General features: G+C 38.8%; 1 protein-coding gene across 4 annotated transcripts in view; it reads left to right on the top strand.

The window, feature by feature from the left end:
• LOC134346787 (dachshund homolog 1-like) overlaps positions 1-6,208 on the top strand; it is a 586,859-nt gene that overhangs the window by 123,123 nt on the left and 457,528 nt on the right. The gene's annotated exons all lie outside the window — the stretch shown is intronic.

Here is a 6,208-nt window from a genome sequence, read left to right as displayed (position 1 = left end):
TATATTAATCACTGAGAGGAAGGTTCAGGAGTGATGCAGCATTATAAGGCATTGGTCAGATAGCATTTGAAATATTATGTGCAACTTTGGGCTCCATACCTAAGGAAGGATATGCTGGCCCTGAAGAGGGTCATGAGGAAGTTCACAAGAATAATTCCAAGAAAGAAAGGTTAAATGTATGAAGAGCATTTGATGTCTCTGGGATTGTACTCAATGGAGTTCAGAAGAATGGAGGAGGATCTCAAGAAGCATATTGAATACTGAAAGGCCTGGATAAAGTGGATGTGGAGAAGATTAGTAGGGGAGTCTGGCATCTGAGGATACAGCCTTAAAAAAAAGGGATACCCCTTTAGAATTGAAATGAAGAGCATCTTCTTCAGGCAGAGAGTGATGAATCTGTGGAATTTGCTGCCACAAATGGTTGTGGTGGCCGGGTCACTAGATGTATCTAAGGCAGAGATTGATTGATATTGGGGTGAAGGTTAGGGGTTTCAGGGAGGAGGCAGGAGAATGGGGTTGAAAAAAAATCAGCCATAATTGAATAACAATGAAGACTCAATGGCCAAATGCCTAATTCTGCTCCCATATCTTATCATCTACCGATACACTAGAAGGACGCAAAATGCATTGCCATTTATTCTTTATTGAGGGGCCTAAATTGTAATCTACCTGCCAACATGATTAACAAAAAAGATGGTGATTAACGAATGCAACTCACCCACCATTTTCTCAGCAGCAGTTACAATGGATGTCTTGCAGATTGGACTCTTATGTTATCATCCAATAATAGAAGCAGACGAGGGTGCATATTGCAGATGTTCGAAGTATATATTTATAGTAACATGTGTTAATAATGAGTAGCAAACACTTTTGATAATGAGTACTACACACATATCTCCCAACAGGCCATTGCTATAATTGAAAAAGAAAGGTCACATTGCACAGTTGAACACAGGCAATATGAGCTTGAACCACACCTAGTCTTGGTTGTCCCAGCATATCAAGAAAATCACTTATATCAGTTTAACACTGAAAATTTAACAAATATTATCACACTTGCAGCCTAACACTAACTAAATTGCAAATGCAACAAATAACATACAATTTTTTAAAGTGAAAGTCCAGGATATTTTATTCTGTATGTAAATTAGAAAGAAAAGTATGTTTTTATCTGAAATGGGAATAGAGTTAAGAATTTACTCTTTGCCCTTCATCCAATCCGAGTGGACTGAACCAAGCATTTTCACTGGGTTTTCCAGTGGCCTTCATTACACACAAAATCATTAGGTATGAAAGTAACATATTTTTGATCAAGTGATCCTTATTTTTATGTGCTTGTTTTTCAGAGCTGTCTGTAATTATTTTCTTAAAGCTTCAGGCATGATGGATTTGGGATTTCTGTGGGTGCACGCTGTCAGAAATTATATTTTTTTAATGAACACCTGCAAAGGAGACTCCATGCCTTTGATCAACAGCTTAATTGTTTTGAGGAAGGCTGTGTTCTGGTAGTTTCTGGGATAGGCAACGGGAAGCAGTCAGAAAATATTTCCTCAGCGGCTTTCAAAAATACTTGAAGCTGAAAGTGATCAACTATGAAATTTCACAAGGCATTTAAGGAATTTTACAATGCACTTAATATGTCTTAATTTAGAAATTTTCCTCAAATTTGTTTTCCTTTAAAATAAAGGCACTAATTGTGCTTGTTTTTGAAGCCAACTGGGCGGATGATATAATGATCCAGATTTTGCAGTGTTAACAATGGTACAAGTCGTAAAACTGACAGCAACTTGAAGGTTTTAACACATGTAGTTGAACATGGAAATCCTGATCCTTCTGACAATGATTTGACTCTTTCAGAGTCCAATGCTGCCTTATCAGATAGAATGAAGGGAAGTCTTTTGAACTGACAGCAATTTTAGCAATCTATGAACTAGTCCTGCTGTAAAATACTTAAAAATTATTAATCCTTGTTGAATGAGACTGAGGTTATTTCTGAGCATGCAAAACAAGTTACATTCATTGGTTAGCCTACCATCGAAATTAAGATAGATACTTTATTGATCCCAAGGGAAATTACAGTGTCAAAGAGGCATTACAAGTGCACACACATACAAATATTAAAAGAGAAGTAACAAAGAATAAAAAAAATTAAAAATTATGAATGGCAAATAATTATATAATTATTATCTAACACTGTAAGTATGAAATAGTGTTTATGTAGCTTATTATTATTTCTGTATGATTTACATAAAAGAAGGCTATTTGACCCATTGCCAGCTGTCAGAACTATCCCATTCTTGTGCAATCCATACTTTGTTCTACCACCCTGATTCTCCTGACATCTGCTGACACTGGAGGTCATTTACCGTAACCAATGTTATTGTACCCAATTACCATAGCAACTGGCCCATATTTGGGATATACTGTAGTAAGAAAGTGGAGCAGTTGGGCGAAACCCATGCATTCCCAGTGAAAACATGCAAACTCCACACAGACAGTACCAGAGGTCAGGAATGAACCTGGGCCTCTATGGGGGGGGGGGCAGTGAAGAGCCACTCTACCTGAGTATATATGATGCCTTTTGAGATTATTGATATTAAAGCAACTCAGAAAGTTGGCAGTTTAAATAAAAATGCACTAATAATTATAACTTTCTCCCTGCTGGTTCAGTAGGAAACTGATTTACTTCTAAGTCTGTGTACTGAAGTCTTTCTCCAACTACTGGAACATTCAAATCTCATCTGACTTTCCAGTGCTGGTCTATCAGAGATTCTGCCTTTTCACTGAGTTATTAAACTGTGGCTCAGTCTGCTTTGACAACTTAATGCAAATGATGTTGCAGCACTGCCTTGAATGAAGTGGATGTCAACTGACCCATGTTTAATCTGAGATGATAGGAGAACCTGCCTTTGGGAGCTTGTGGTGCAAATATTAGGAAGGGGAGTCACACCAGTCCTCACTGAAGGGTCATCGATGGAAAGAGTGAGCAACTTCAGTTTCCTGGGTGTCAGAACCTTAGAGGATTTGGTCCTCCTAGGCCAAACACATTGATGCAATCACTAAAGAGGCACCCTTTACTTTATTAGGAGTTTGGGGAAATTACTGAGTCATCAAAGAATGCTACAAGTTTCAACAGATGTACAGTGGAGAGCATTCTGTCTGGTTGCATCACAACTTTGGATGAAGAGTCCAATGTACAGGATCAAAAGAGACTGCAAAGGATCGTACATTCAGCCAGCTCCATCATGGGCATAAGCCTCCCCACCATCAAAAGGTGGTACTTCAAGAAGGGAGCATCCATCACCATCTGGGATATGTCCTCTTTTGTTACAACGACTGGGGAGGAGATACAGGGCCCTGAAGAGACACACTCAACAACTCAGAAGTAGATTTTTCCCCTCTGCCTGCAGATTTCTGAATGGTCCATGAATCCTACTTATTATTCCTTTTCTTTGCAGCAATTATCTGAATTTGTAACTTTAATTAATTCTATATCTTTTCACGTTATTGCTGCTGCAAAAATAACACATTTCACAATCCTTAAGTCAATGATAATAAAGCTCATTCTGATTCTGAATTAGCTCACAACACATCAAATGCACACCGTTGTCTGTAAATACTTAAGAACATTCTGAAAAGGATGTGAAAGGCTCTATAGAAATTCAAGACCTTTTTAAAAATTTTGTGGCTGATTTTACAGGAAGATGTTTCAGCACACTTTACACTAAAGGGCAGGAATGCAATTGCATTGACATCCTTACCGGAATAGTTAGCTCAGATTTTGATGTACTTAAATTGCCATTTCATTATTTCCCAGATTGTGAGGCTGCTGCATGCACAGCAGAAGCAACTTACCATGCAGTATTGTGAGACAGTACCATCAATGAGATGGGACAGAATTTTTTAAAAAAGAGATTATTGACAGACACACAACCCGGATTCAAATATTTTGGAAGTTTAAAAAATTGCCTTGCAGATTTAGGAAAATAAGTATTGTGAATTGGAATTGATTAATTACATTTGTACTTGTGAATGGAATTATAAATTTCAAATTAACATGGCTGTATATAGTAAAATTTATATTCTGCTTGGAAATGCTGATGGTTTGGCATCTGGCTTACCTTCTTCCGTTTAATCTCTTTAATCTCACTGAGCCCTGTTTCCTTGAAAGTCAACGATTTCCCAAATTCCCTTTAATCTCAACTGGGTTCTGTTTCCCACACTTCCTCTTAAACTCACTTGATTTTGTTTTCTGGCCTCCTCTTTAAACTTAACAGATTGAATGGAAAATTTATCATTCCATGATATAACAGCTTAAAAAATGATTTATTGTATTAGTAGGGGCAATACTAACAAATCTGCAATGAAGGCATCATCCAAGTCCCAAGGGTGTCAAATTATCAGAGTTTTCCTGTATCTTTCATTTAAGCATCGTGTCAAGAAGCCATTTGCACATGTTTTCAGATTTGTTCAAGGGAACACATTCTAAAGTATAGAGACAGTGGAGTATAACATTTTAAAAAAATAGTGGATAGCCAGTGCTGTTTTCCCAGGGTGGCAATAGCTAATACAACTGTCAACTTTTTAAGACCATAAGACCATAAGATCATAAGATCATAAGACAAAGGAGCAGAAGTAGGCCATTCAGCCCACCAAGTCTGCTTCACCATTTTATCATGAGCTGATCCATTTTATCCTATTTAGTCCCACTGCCCCGCCTTCTCACCATAACCTTTGATGCCCTGGCTACTCAGATACCTATCAATCTCTGCCTTAAATACACCCAATGACTTGGCCTCCACTGCTGCCCGTGGCAACAAATTCCATAGATTCACCACCCTCTGACTAAAAAAATTTCTTCTCATTTCTGTTCTGAAAGGGCGCCCTTCAATCCCGAAGTCATGCCCTCTCGTACTAGACTCCCCCATCATGGGAAACAACTTTGCCACATCCACTCTGTCCATGCCTTTTAACATTCGAAATGTTTCTATGAGGTCTCCCCTCATTCTTCTAAACTCCAAGGAATACAGTCCAAGAGCAGACAAACGTTCCTCATATGTTAACCCTCTCATTCCCGGAATCATTCTAGTGAATCTTCTCTGTACCCTCTCCAACGTCAGCACAAACTTTCTTAAATAAGGAGACCAAAACTGCCCACAGTACTCCAAGTGAGGTCTCACCAGCGCCTTATAGAGCCTCAACATCACATCCCTGCTCCTATACTCTATTCCTCTAGAAATGAATGCCAACATTGCATTCGCCTTCTTCACTACTGACTCAACCTGGAGGTTAACTTTAAGGGAATCCTGTATGAGGACTCCCAAGTCCCGTTGCATCTCAGAACTTTGAATTCTTTCCCCATTTAAATAATAGTCTGCCCGTTTATTTTTTCTGCCAAAGTGCATAACCATACACTTTCCAACATTGTACTTCATTTGCCACTTCTCTGCCCATTCTTCCAATCTATCCAAGTCTCTCTGCAGACTCTCCGTTTCCTCAGCACTACCGGCCCCTCCACCTATCTTCGTATCATCAGCAAACTTAGCCACAAAGCCATCTATTCCATAATCCAAATCTTTGATGTACAATGTAAAAAGAAGCGGCCCCAACATGGATCCCTGTGGAACACCACTGGTAACTGGCAGCCAACCAGAATAGGATCCCTTTATTCCCACTCTCTGTTTCCTGCCAATCAGCCAACGCTCTATCCACGTATGTAACTTTCCTGTAATTCCATGGGCACTTATCTTGTTAAGTAGCCTCATGTGTGGCACCTTGTCAAAGTCCTTCCGAAAATCCAAATATACATCATCCACTGCATCTCCCTTGTCTAGCCTACTGGTAATTTCCTCAAAAAATTGTAATAGGTATTAAAAATTTTAAGGTGAGAGGTCAAAAGTTTGGAGGAGCTGTCAGAGGTAGGTTTATTACACAGAATCAGAATCAGGATTAATATCACTGGCATATTTCATGAAACTTGTTGTTGTGCAGCAGCAGTACACTGCAATACATAATTATAAAAGCTGTGAAATACAGTAAGTATATATGTATATTATATAACTAAATTAAATAAGTAGTTCAATAAAAAGTAGTGAGGTAATATTCATGGGTTCAATGTCCATTCGGAGATCTCATGTCGGAGGAGAAGAAGCTGATCCTGAATTGTTAAGTGTCTGCCTCAGGCTCCTGTACCTCCTGCCGATGGTAG

The sequence above is a fragment of the Mobula hypostoma genome, chromosome 5 (genome assembly GCF_963921235.1).
Source record: "Mobula hypostoma chromosome 5, sMobHyp1.1, whole genome shotgun sequence".
Classification (NCBI taxonomy): domain Eukaryota; kingdom Metazoa; phylum Chordata; class Chondrichthyes; order Myliobatiformes; family Myliobatidae; genus Mobula; species Mobula hypostoma.
This window is presented reverse-complemented; position numbering and strand designations above follow the sequence as displayed.